This window comes from Patagioenas fasciata, chromosome 3, assembly GCF_037038585.1.
Source record: "Patagioenas fasciata isolate bPatFas1 chromosome 3, bPatFas1.hap1, whole genome shotgun sequence".
NCBI lineage: Eukaryota > Metazoa > Chordata > Aves > Columbiformes > Columbidae > Patagioenas > Patagioenas fasciata.
Window position 1 is genome coordinate 71,017 of NC_092522.1, and position 10,267 is coordinate 81,283.

The 10,267-nt window shown below is 54.0% G+C and overlaps 1 long non-coding RNA gene across 3 annotated transcripts; it reads right to left on the reverse strand.

Moving 5' to 3' along the window:
- Window positions 1–2,198: 2,198 nt before the first annotated feature.
- On the reverse strand, window positions 2,199–9,974 carry LOC139827479 (uncharacterized). 3 transcript variants are annotated; one of them, XR_011738025.1, is made up of 6 exons: window positions 9,917–9,974; window positions 7,704–8,060; window positions 7,123–7,234; window positions 5,807–5,914; window positions 5,411–5,550; window positions 2,199–3,463 (listed from the first exon to the last, which is right to left on the reverse strand). It is a non-coding gene; the product is annotated as an uncharacterized lncRNA (long non-coding RNA). The 3 variants fall into 3 exon arrangements; XR_011738026.1 differs by having other exon boundaries at window positions 5,807–5,879; window positions 7,704–8,097; window positions 9,653–9,937; XR_011738024.1 differs by having other exon boundaries at window positions 7,704–8,097; window positions 9,653–9,937.
- Window positions 9,975–10,267: the final 293 nt, after the last annotated feature.

The following is a 10,267-nucleotide window of genomic DNA, read 5'->3' on the forward strand; positions in this document are numbered from 1 at the left end:
AGTCAATCATCATTCTCTTGGCCCATCAGTACTCGCAGTTTGCTCATGCGCAGTACGGAGCCTCCGACACCCGCCCCTCCGGCAATCTGATTGGCGGACAGAATGGCAATTGACGTGCCTTGGCAGCCTATCAGCGATCCGCCCCCCCCCCAGCCTTCCCGCGCCATCTGATTGGCCCGCTCTGCACCCTCACCCGTCTGCTCTCCGCCCTGCCGGGCCCCCCCCGCCCTTTGCCCGCGCGGCTTCCAGCAGCCGCGTTTGAAAGGAAACAACAAACCGCGCTCCTTTGCTTTATGCTGACAAGGGGGGCGGGTGGTCACCTACCCTTAAATTCATTGTGAACAGAGAGAGCCGTAAGGAGCTCCAGCCGGCAGGTTTCTCTCCCCTGTGCCCGGGACTGAGGAGACGCCGCCTCCTCCTGCTGCCGCCTCGCCCGTTCCCCTCGCAGCGGGGCCGCCCCGGGAGAGCCGGGCGCCTCTTTTTTTCCCGGCGGCTCGTCCGACCGCTGCCCCCCCTTTCTGACGGGCACGACCTCGGTCGCAGCGGCAGCGCCCCCCTCTTACCCGCGGCACGGGCACCGGGCGCCGCTCCCCAGCTGCAGTTCCGGGCTGTGGCCACCAGACGGCAGCACCGAGCGCGGTCACGCAGCGCCCCCGGGCCCCGCAGCGCGGGCGCTTTTTCTTGACCCGTGGGCAGCCCGAGCTCCCCGAACGCGCTTTCCCAGAGCCGCGCACATGGCAGACACACTGATAAAAGATAATAGCCCGACATTGCTAAAATGTTTTTTTTTCCTAAAGATGCCTTCTATCCTAATAAAATACATTGCCTCTCCCTGTGCCCCGTGTCTTGTCTGCAGCAGTAACTCGGCTCGCCCGCAGCTGTGGCAGCTCTGCTGCTGCTACAGGGTCAGTTCCAGCCCTTACCCTCGGCTGAGCAGCAGCCGGGCAGGCGCTGCTGCTCTGGGCGCTGCGCATCCTTCAGGAACGGTTCTCAAACGATCCTGTGCAACGATGTCCAGAGCCAGGACCCCCGCGGCGGGGAGACAGGAGCACACGGCCGGGCCCGTCCCGGCTCGGGGCTGTTTCCGCAGTCGCTGTGAGTTGATCCGTGAGCTGGAACCAACCTCCCCATGCCCCGGCCCGGCCCTTTGTCCCCGGCTTTCCCAGGGCAGCGCAGCGGGCTGGGTCACACCAACTGTTCTCTGCTGGCACCACCCAGCCGGGTCACCTGTGTCTGCGGTTGTGGGGACACCCCACGGGCTCCCTGGAAACGGACATCACAGCACTGAGAGGGGGCGTTCAGGAGCCTCTGCGCTTTTGGGTTGGTTTGTTTGGGGTTTTTTTCCTTTTGCTGTTTTGATCGTTAGCTTCTTGTTGCTGGTTGGTTTGTTTTTAAGCTGTTACTCTATATAGCTCATCCATGGTGCTTATAGAGCATGGGTAAATCTACCCTGCTTCCTCACAGGAGACAACCATCTCGCTTTACAACAGGTGATTGAATCTGCTATAGAAAAGTTCAACCACCTCCTGTACAGCAAAGGATAAAAGAAAGTATGGATTTTTGTTGCATCTAATCCACAATGCAAGTACCCATTAACAATACATTAGCAGTGGGTTCCTTCAAATATTCACAGTGAAGGTAGTTCCTGGCACGATTGTATTAGCGTTCTTACTATTTTACGGGAGAAACACAGGGCACAGCTGATTTTGCCCACGTGCAGCGCAGTGATCACACGGGTGCGGTGAACCGGGTGGAAGGCCCTAGAAAAGGAAAATCAGCCTCCGTGTGCAGGGCCAAAACAGAAATCCTTTTCAAACTGTGCCATTTTAAAAAGCTACCAGGGGTATAAAGCAGAAAAAAGAGCAGTGAATGTGTATAATGACACAATTAGATGGTTCTCCAGTTTCATGATGTGCTCTTTTACTAACAGTGTCTGCTGGAGTGGATACCCTGGACACCAACAAGCGGGTCCTGGTGCTGTGCCCATGGCGATTCATCCACTGTGGCCGTGGGTGTCAGGCCCTGATACAATAGACACAAAACCTTGGGAGGGAGGTGATCACAGTAGAACGCTTAGAGATAATGGGCTAGCAGACTTGATTTAATCTTTATTTAAAAATACACATGGCTGCTGTCTTTTCTACAGTTTAGGTAGGACGGGCTCCAATATCTCTATGAATTACAATACATGACAAAAATTAAAGGGGGAAAGCTTTATTTTTACAATGGTAAATACAGTCTAAATCGTAATTTGGGAAACAGATAAAGGGGTGTAGCAAATGAGGCACAGACGATCCTGTTTTATCTCAGAAGGCTTTGGCGTATTTACAGCTTTAGGCACAGCGTGTCCAATCCCGTATAAAATGCACTGTCCATACCAATTCAGCCTGTCCCCCGATATAAGGACATCAGGATGCCACCCTGCATTCACCAAGGGACAATCCTGATCTAATGTTCTCTGTGTATTCTACACCAATATCTGTTCGTCAACAAACCTTTTACTGGTTTCAATTTCTTTCCCTGATTGTCCTTTTTCAAATACAATGCGTATGTAACATTTTGTATTGTGTAATATGCATTATATAATAGACAATATATGATTTAAAACATATCTCATTATATATTACATGTAGTGCATTACTATACTACACATCTCGGGTATACCCACCCAGACCTGTGCAGCATATTAATATTATTTACAGTGGCCACCATTAATTACAATATTCCCTGGTTGCTGTTCCCTAGGGAGTCAAACGATCCTTTTCCAATGTCACAAAACACAGCCCGGGGGGGATTTCTTCCGAATCGCTCCTGTCCATTGTCCACTACCTATTTCACAATCACAATAACAGACAATTGGTGAACCATAAGTATTGGACTACAAAATCACCCAAGACACAAGTAACAACAACAACAAATCACTAAAGACACAAACAATCATACAATTGCTAAGGCACAAACAGCAAAATCACTAAAGGTACCTTTACCAAATTACTATTCCCTCGTTTTTCTCTTTTATTTATTGTTTTCTCATTTTCCTCTTTGGTTTTTTATTTCTTTTTAATTTACCCAATTTACCAAAACGCGCAGACCCAACGCGCTGGTGTCGCCCACGTCTCGCGCAGGCAGCCTGCAAACAAACCAGACTATGAAAGTGCCTTATCTCATTGATGGGGTTTTACCCACGTCCCGAGCTGGCCCGAGGATCCGTGATCCCTTCCGGGAATTCCCCGGTGCCGGCACAAGGTCCCAGAGATCCTGGGGTCCACGGGAGGTCAGGCAGATTATCCCATCCTCGTCGCCAGAAAACGATACCGAAAAGTCGGCAAACAGACTCTTTAACACTGTTTTGAAAGTGTTAAAAAGCAGGCACTTTTATTACGGCGCGCTGGGCACTCGGGGGATCGCTCCTCTAATCCAGCGTGCGTTCCGCTTTCCTCTGGTTTTACATATCCTGGAACTCCTGAAACAGCAAAACACGCCAACCACTGTTTACAGACGTCCCGTGCTCTTTCACCAGTGCGTGCAGCCGCAACGAGAAATCTGGAATGAGCGTCTACAGAAACACATACGTATTTACCCAATTCAGAACAACGCGTTACATCAGCTGGCCGTACTTGTCAGTAATCCCTCCTGGATTAACACCCTCTTTGGATGGCACGGGTGCCGACTGTTGGCAATCAGGGCAGGACATAAGAACGCTCCTGGCCTGATCCGTTGTAATTTGAAATTGTCGTTTTAACGACTTTGCATTCTGGTGAAAGAGTTGATGTGATAATTTAGCTTGCTCCAAGGCTTTAGGCACAGTAAGCGGCACAGCTCGTGCATCGGCCCTCCTATTGCCTTCCGCAAGAGGTCCTGGAAGGGCAGCGCGAGAGCGGATGTGCGCTGCATAAAAACCATGACGCCTATGATTTATTAGGAACCATAGCATTCTCAATCCAGCCATCAAAAGAGGATCATCCTCTTCCTTAAGAAAAGAAGCTTCCAGGCGGTTAAGTATGCCAGCTGCATAATGAGTCAGTTACAACATTCAAAGGCTCATTACAGAACACTCAAAAGCGATCCTAACAGCTGTCAGCTCAAGAACTTGTTTGACCCTTGGTCTCCTTTTTCTACCTTGTGTTTGCAACACTGGGTATCTGAGTTTAGCCATGTAATTACAACTTTACGTGAGCAACCAGAGGCATCGGTAAATTCAGTCTTGTCGTTGCTGACAGCAGCACTTGCCATACAACGGTAAATTACCAATTTCAGCCCACAGTTTATGTTGAGGGTAATAAACTGATATGTTCCCTGCGTATGTTGCCAATGCAATCTGGAAATTCACATCTTCAGTTAATTACCATTGTAACTTCACCTTTGTTCTAGGAACAAATACACCTTCAGGTCTATCCAATACATAGCATATAAACATTCCCTGCCTTTAATTATTGGTTTTGAATACATTTCTTTTATTATCCAAACTGTTTCCATTAGCGCGTGAGCTAGAAAAACCCATACTGCCCCAATCACCTTTCTCCTTCCTTGAGCTCTCCTGACCTGTGGTTCCACCACCCGTGTCTTCTTTCTGGGGCCCTCTTGACTCACAGGTGCGCTCCAACCCTCCTTCTCGATCACTCTTCCTCACAGGTTCGCCTCCTTCCGGGTGCAGCACCGCGCTTTGCGCACAGCCTTTCCTTCCTTGTCCAATTTATACAATGGCCTCTGCTCACAAGATTTCATCAAGGTTTCTCTATTCACATTATCACCAGGTGGTTCCTCAATCTCTTTCCTGTGAGCTAAAATACACCCGAACGGGCTCTTTTTCAGAATACCGCTACTACGCCGTCCTCCCATTACGCGTCACACGGAACGACACGGCTCATCTTGTAACAAATACGAGCAAATAACTATTAACACCTACAGCAGTACTCCACAGATAATACTCAAACCTACCCACGACACACCGCCCTCACAAGTTGTACTCCAAGTTTATCCCACCGTCTCCAAAACAAAACAATTCCGGTACCCAGCTCAAATCTCTCTAACACTCAGCACCGCAATTAGGACACTCTGCAACACAGATGGCTCCACAACGCTCACACTCCTCGCAAGTTAAAGCCACAGCAGCTCCTGCTGTAGTTTTCGGTGTTCAAGTGCATAGTCAGAACCAAGGCACATCCAAGAATTAAACCCAACTACGGTACGCTTCACGGCTACATACAGAGCCAGCTTTGCACCACAACGGAGCACGGGAACAACCAACACCAAAAGCTGGCCGCACAAACAACTCCACAGCAACTACTGTATACCTCTAAGGTGCTCGCAACCCCGTCCACGCTATCCTGCCGAAATTCCGTACCACGACTTACGGACAGTTCGCGAGCACGTGACCGGTCCCAAATTTCAGAGAAGAAAGACTTCTCACCAGAGGTCCTCGTCCGTCCCCGCGGCGATCCGACCGAGACGAGGAGTCTCTCCAGAGACATCCCCGGGGTGCGCCAAGAGAGTCCTCGGCTCCACGGGCCCTGCGGCCGGACAGAGCGGGTCCTCCGGCTGGCTCACCGGCTGAAACGGGGAAAGAAACGGGACGGCAGAGTCAGCAGCACTGCTAAGCCACGTTCTTTATTTCATTTGACGATGTTAGTTATAATTGTTTAGTTTCTCGCTGACAATACATCTGTTAATTATTAGTCAAATATAAACTAAGCTCTCAGCTTCTAAACAACGTGTTACTTAACCTTCCATCTCCCTCTTGTCGTGCAGAAGGATCTAAAAGGTGAAAAATATCCCCTCATCGTGCAGGCGGTCAGAAAGCATTTACCTCATGTCAACTGGTTAATGACGGGTACACCTTCTATAACTTCATCGCAGTATACGTTAACTTGGCAGCTTCTCTTCAAAAGCGAGAAGAGAAAAAAGGGACAGGGCTCTGAAAAAACAAGGCAGAGATCAAAGCAGCGGCGGGGACAGAGGAAAAGAGGCCGGAAGAGCACCAGGAACAGGGCACAGAAAGAAACAAATCGGCGCGGCGGCAGCGGCGCGGAGACGGAGGAAAAAAACCCGGCACGGTCAACGGGACAGAGAGGAACGCGACCACGGGCAGGGAGCGGGACACGGGGACACGGCGAGGAACCACGGGACGCGGAGAGATACCAAAAAGTCGGCAAAAAAGACTCTCTAACGCTGTTCTGAAAGTGTGAAACGGCGGGCAATTTCAATACAGCGCACCGCACGCTCAGAGGATGGCCCCTGTATTTGAGCGTACGTGTGATTCACGCTTCTTGGTATTCTTTACATACACCTATTGCATATTCATTTGCTTCTACCGCTTAGTTAGTGCATTAAACAGAAGTTCTTTCCATAACCCCACCCTTCGCTGGCAGTCCATCTCTGGTATGCCAGTGTCCATCAAGGGTCTCCAGCGGTCCCCGGTGCCCCTGCAGCCCGGTGCCCCCTGCCCCGGTGTTGGCTCCTCGACCTCATGTCTTGAGCACGCCCGCTGTCATTTTGTGCTGCTACTCAAGTAGCTCCTTCTCCATTTAGTGGAACGTCCCATTTTCCCAGCCTGCGAGCCAACGACATCCCGCTTTGCCCCACCTCCAGTCCCTACAGAGCTAGTGTTTCTCTGTTAGGTTTCTGTTCCGTTAGGCCTGGTCTTGCTGCCTTATGCCAAGGGCTTTCTACAAGATTTTTGTTCCTCCTATCAACGGGAAGCAAGAGAGAGGGCAACAGGCAAAAACGATGGCAGAGCGAGAGACCGCGGGGAACACAGGGGCTTGGAGGAAGAAAGAGAGGAATGAGGAGCCCCGCGGAGAGACGGAGGACAGGAAAAAAGAAAATAAAAAGAGAGAAAAAAAAACGGGGCGGCACAAAGGCTCAGAACGTGAACGAGGACGGGAACAGTGCCGTACGGAATGAAGAAAGCCGGCAACGCCGAGCACGACAAAGGCACAGAGAGAGAGACGGCGAAGGGAGGGAGGAAGGAAAGAGACAGAGCAGCACATACAGACACAGAGAGGAAACTAATGGCAGGGAAAAGAACGGGCCAGAGAAAGCGTGGGGAAAAAGGAGACGGAGGGGCAGGGAGGCACCAGGACACACAAGCCGGGGACGAGGCCCCGAGGGCCAGGGACTCACAGCGGCTCTCGCTTTCGGTGGCTGCCAGGAGGCTTCTAACAGCTCAGACGCTCCCGTCTCCTTCTCTCCTCCCTTCCTCTCCGGTAACTCGGGGCGCTCGGCCGTCCTCAGCCTAGGAGAACACGGTGGGGTGTCAGGGCTCCTACGAGACGAGGCTTCGGGGACATGGAGCCTCGCTGGCTCGCTCGCCAGGCAGCCGTCCCGCTCCAGGATACGCGCACGGACCCTGCCGCGCACGTTGGCCCCCGGCCCGCCGCACGCCGCGCAGAGGGAGCCTTCGCCACCCGGAGAGAGGGGCTCGCTCTCTCGCCCGCCGCAGGAAGCGGACGTTGGGCCGACGGCCCCGCATTTCTTCCTCTTTACCTCTCCCCAACCTCTCTGGCTCCAGCAGCAGCAGCCCCCGCCCACGCACGGGACGTGCTCCCCTGTCCCTGCTCCCGCCACGCTGCCAGACGAGCCTCGCCAGCCCGAGGCGGGCGCAGCCAACGGCATCCCCCGGGCTGGGAGCGAACGGCCACATCCTCAGCGCGGCCTCTGGGAGAGGGAGAGAAGAAGCAGCGGCCGTTAGCACCGTAGCTCACCCCTGCCCCAGCCTGCTCCTTCCGCAGGGGCCACCGGAGAGGTGCCGAGGGCCGGCTTGCCGCCTTCACGACGGGGCTTGGGAGCGGCCCAGGAACACGGGACGGGCTCGCAGGAGCTGCCGGAGCTGGGAGCGGCTGCACGGGGCGAGCGGGGCCGCGGGAGGAGGCTCGGGGGGAGCTCTGGCGAGCTGGGGACGCACCCGGCATCTGCCCCCGGCCGGCTGTCGCCTCCTGCTCCTCTGCCGCACGCTGGGGACGGAGGACGGCGCCGCGTCTCCCACCTGGGCGCTGCTCCCCAGGTTCCATTCCCCGCCTGGGCTGGGGGGTCTGCTGAGCATCGGGCGTTCACAGCTCCCCCTCAGAAACACAGAAATTCCAAATTAGAGTTCAGCCTCTGAAAAAAATAGAGCAGGAGAAAGCAGAGGAATTAGTCAGAAGAAGGGACAGGAGAGCAGCTGAGCTAACGGAGGATTCGAGGGAAACGGGCCACCCCAAAACACAAGGCATCCTCAAAAAACCAGAGCAACTGCAGCAACGCCAGACAGCATTAAGACAAACTGACACCGTTTAGGACACGCTCAGCATAAAAGCAAACACATCCACCGGTGCAGGAAAGCATCTCGCCCCTTCCCCACAGCACCGCCACAGGACACAGCCCTGTGAGGCCACGGGATGGGCTCGTACTGAAACGGAGAAATAAGCTTGACAGCAGAGTCAATTACACCGTTAAGCAGGCAATGTTTCTTTCATCTGCACTGGGGAGCTCTGGGGGTCGTCCTCTGCAAGTGCTCCCACGACTGGATGCTCTTGCATTGCTTATAATCACACAGTTGCTACATATTAATTACAATTGTTTTAAATTTTGAACATACAATATATCTAACCTAAGAAATAATTGATGAAGTTAGTTATAAATGTTTAGTTTCTCACTGACAACACATCTATTAGTTAAATATAAACTAAGCTCTCAGCTTCTAAACAATGTGTTATTAAATCTTCTGTCTCCCTCTTGTCATGCAGAAGGATCTAAAAGGTGAAAAATATCCCCTCATCGTGCAGGCGGTCAGAAAGCATTTACCCCACGTGAACCGGTTAATGAAGGGTACATCTTCTATAACTTCATCGCAGTATACATTAACTTGGTAGCTTCTCTTGAATTCCCCCCTTTTCAATACACTTGCAAACTCTTTGGCAGTATAAGTCTATGAAATATTATCCTCTCGCGTTGTGGTACAGCACAATTATTTGTTACCCACTAGCAGTACCAAACAGAACACTGTAGCGTAATGTAAGTAAAAACGACTAGCATCAAAATCAGAGTCCTAAGATCAATGCTGACAGAACTGCGAAGCCGCAGCTCCTGCCGGTTCTGGCGTTGGTTTCTGGCACTTCTGACCGCTTCGGGTCAAACGGCGCCTCTTCCCCCGGCCGTGCGCTGCAGTACCCGAGTTTCGCCACAGGGCGGCAGCACTGAGACCGCCGCGGCAGCCCCGGGCGAGCGGTCGTGCCGCGTTTCGCGGGAACCCCGCAAAATAAACTCCAGAAAACAAACGCAACGAAACAAAAACGCACACAGAGAGCCGCGGAACGAAAGCCGCGCGTACAGGACACAGAACCCGCCGGGCCTCGCCCCGAGCTCCCGCCGAAGCGGCGCCCGACCCGCCACGCCACCGAGCCTGCCACCGCGCCTTAGCTCTGGTTTGAAACGTCTCCCCCCGACTAACGGGGGCTGCGCCGCTCCCGGAGCGACTGCTGTCCCGGAGGGACACACGGCTCCAGACCGTAAGCCTTCGGCGCACCTGCCCTCGGGGTCACACACCTCCCACCGGCTTCGCCAACTCGGCCGTAAGGGCAGGGGGGAAACTGAACCGAACGCCTCCTCACCGCGCCGGCCCATCCCACTCCCCCCGTTCCAACGGCACGGTCACCCTCGCCGCGGCCGCACTCACCTGCCGCCTCTTTCGCCGCTCCGTTCCCCTCGCACTCTCCCACCGTCCCGCCGGGCTCCGCGGGCACCGACACCCGCCGCGCCCCGGAGACCTCCGCGGCGGGAGGCCCCCTCTGCCTTTCTGTCGCCTCCTTCCTTTCTGCCGCCTCCGGGGACCTCACGAAGGGCTACCCTGAGCCGACTGCCTCCAGGTCCCCGGGTACCGGTTGCAGCAACCGCTCCACAGCCGCCCCGACCCCCGTTCCCGTTAATTCCCGGTACCCACCCCGAGACACCACGGACCCGCTCGCCAGGACCCGCGCTGATTGGCTGCTTTCCACCCCACCACGCTGTCCTCCTATTGGATGCTCCGTCCGGCGCCCAGAGGCCCGCAACGCCCGCCCCTCCGGCAAAATGATAGCCTGCCTAGGCACGTCAATCACCATTTTCTCCGCCTATCAGAGCTCGCAGTGAGGGCAGGCGCAGTAGGGAGAGAGCAGCACCCGCCCCTTTCCGCAACACGATTGGCTGCCGAAGACAAGTCAATCATCATTCTCTTGGCCCATCAGTACTCGCAGTTTGCTCATGCGCAGTACGGAGCCTCCGACACCCGCCCCTCCGGCAATCTGATTGGCGG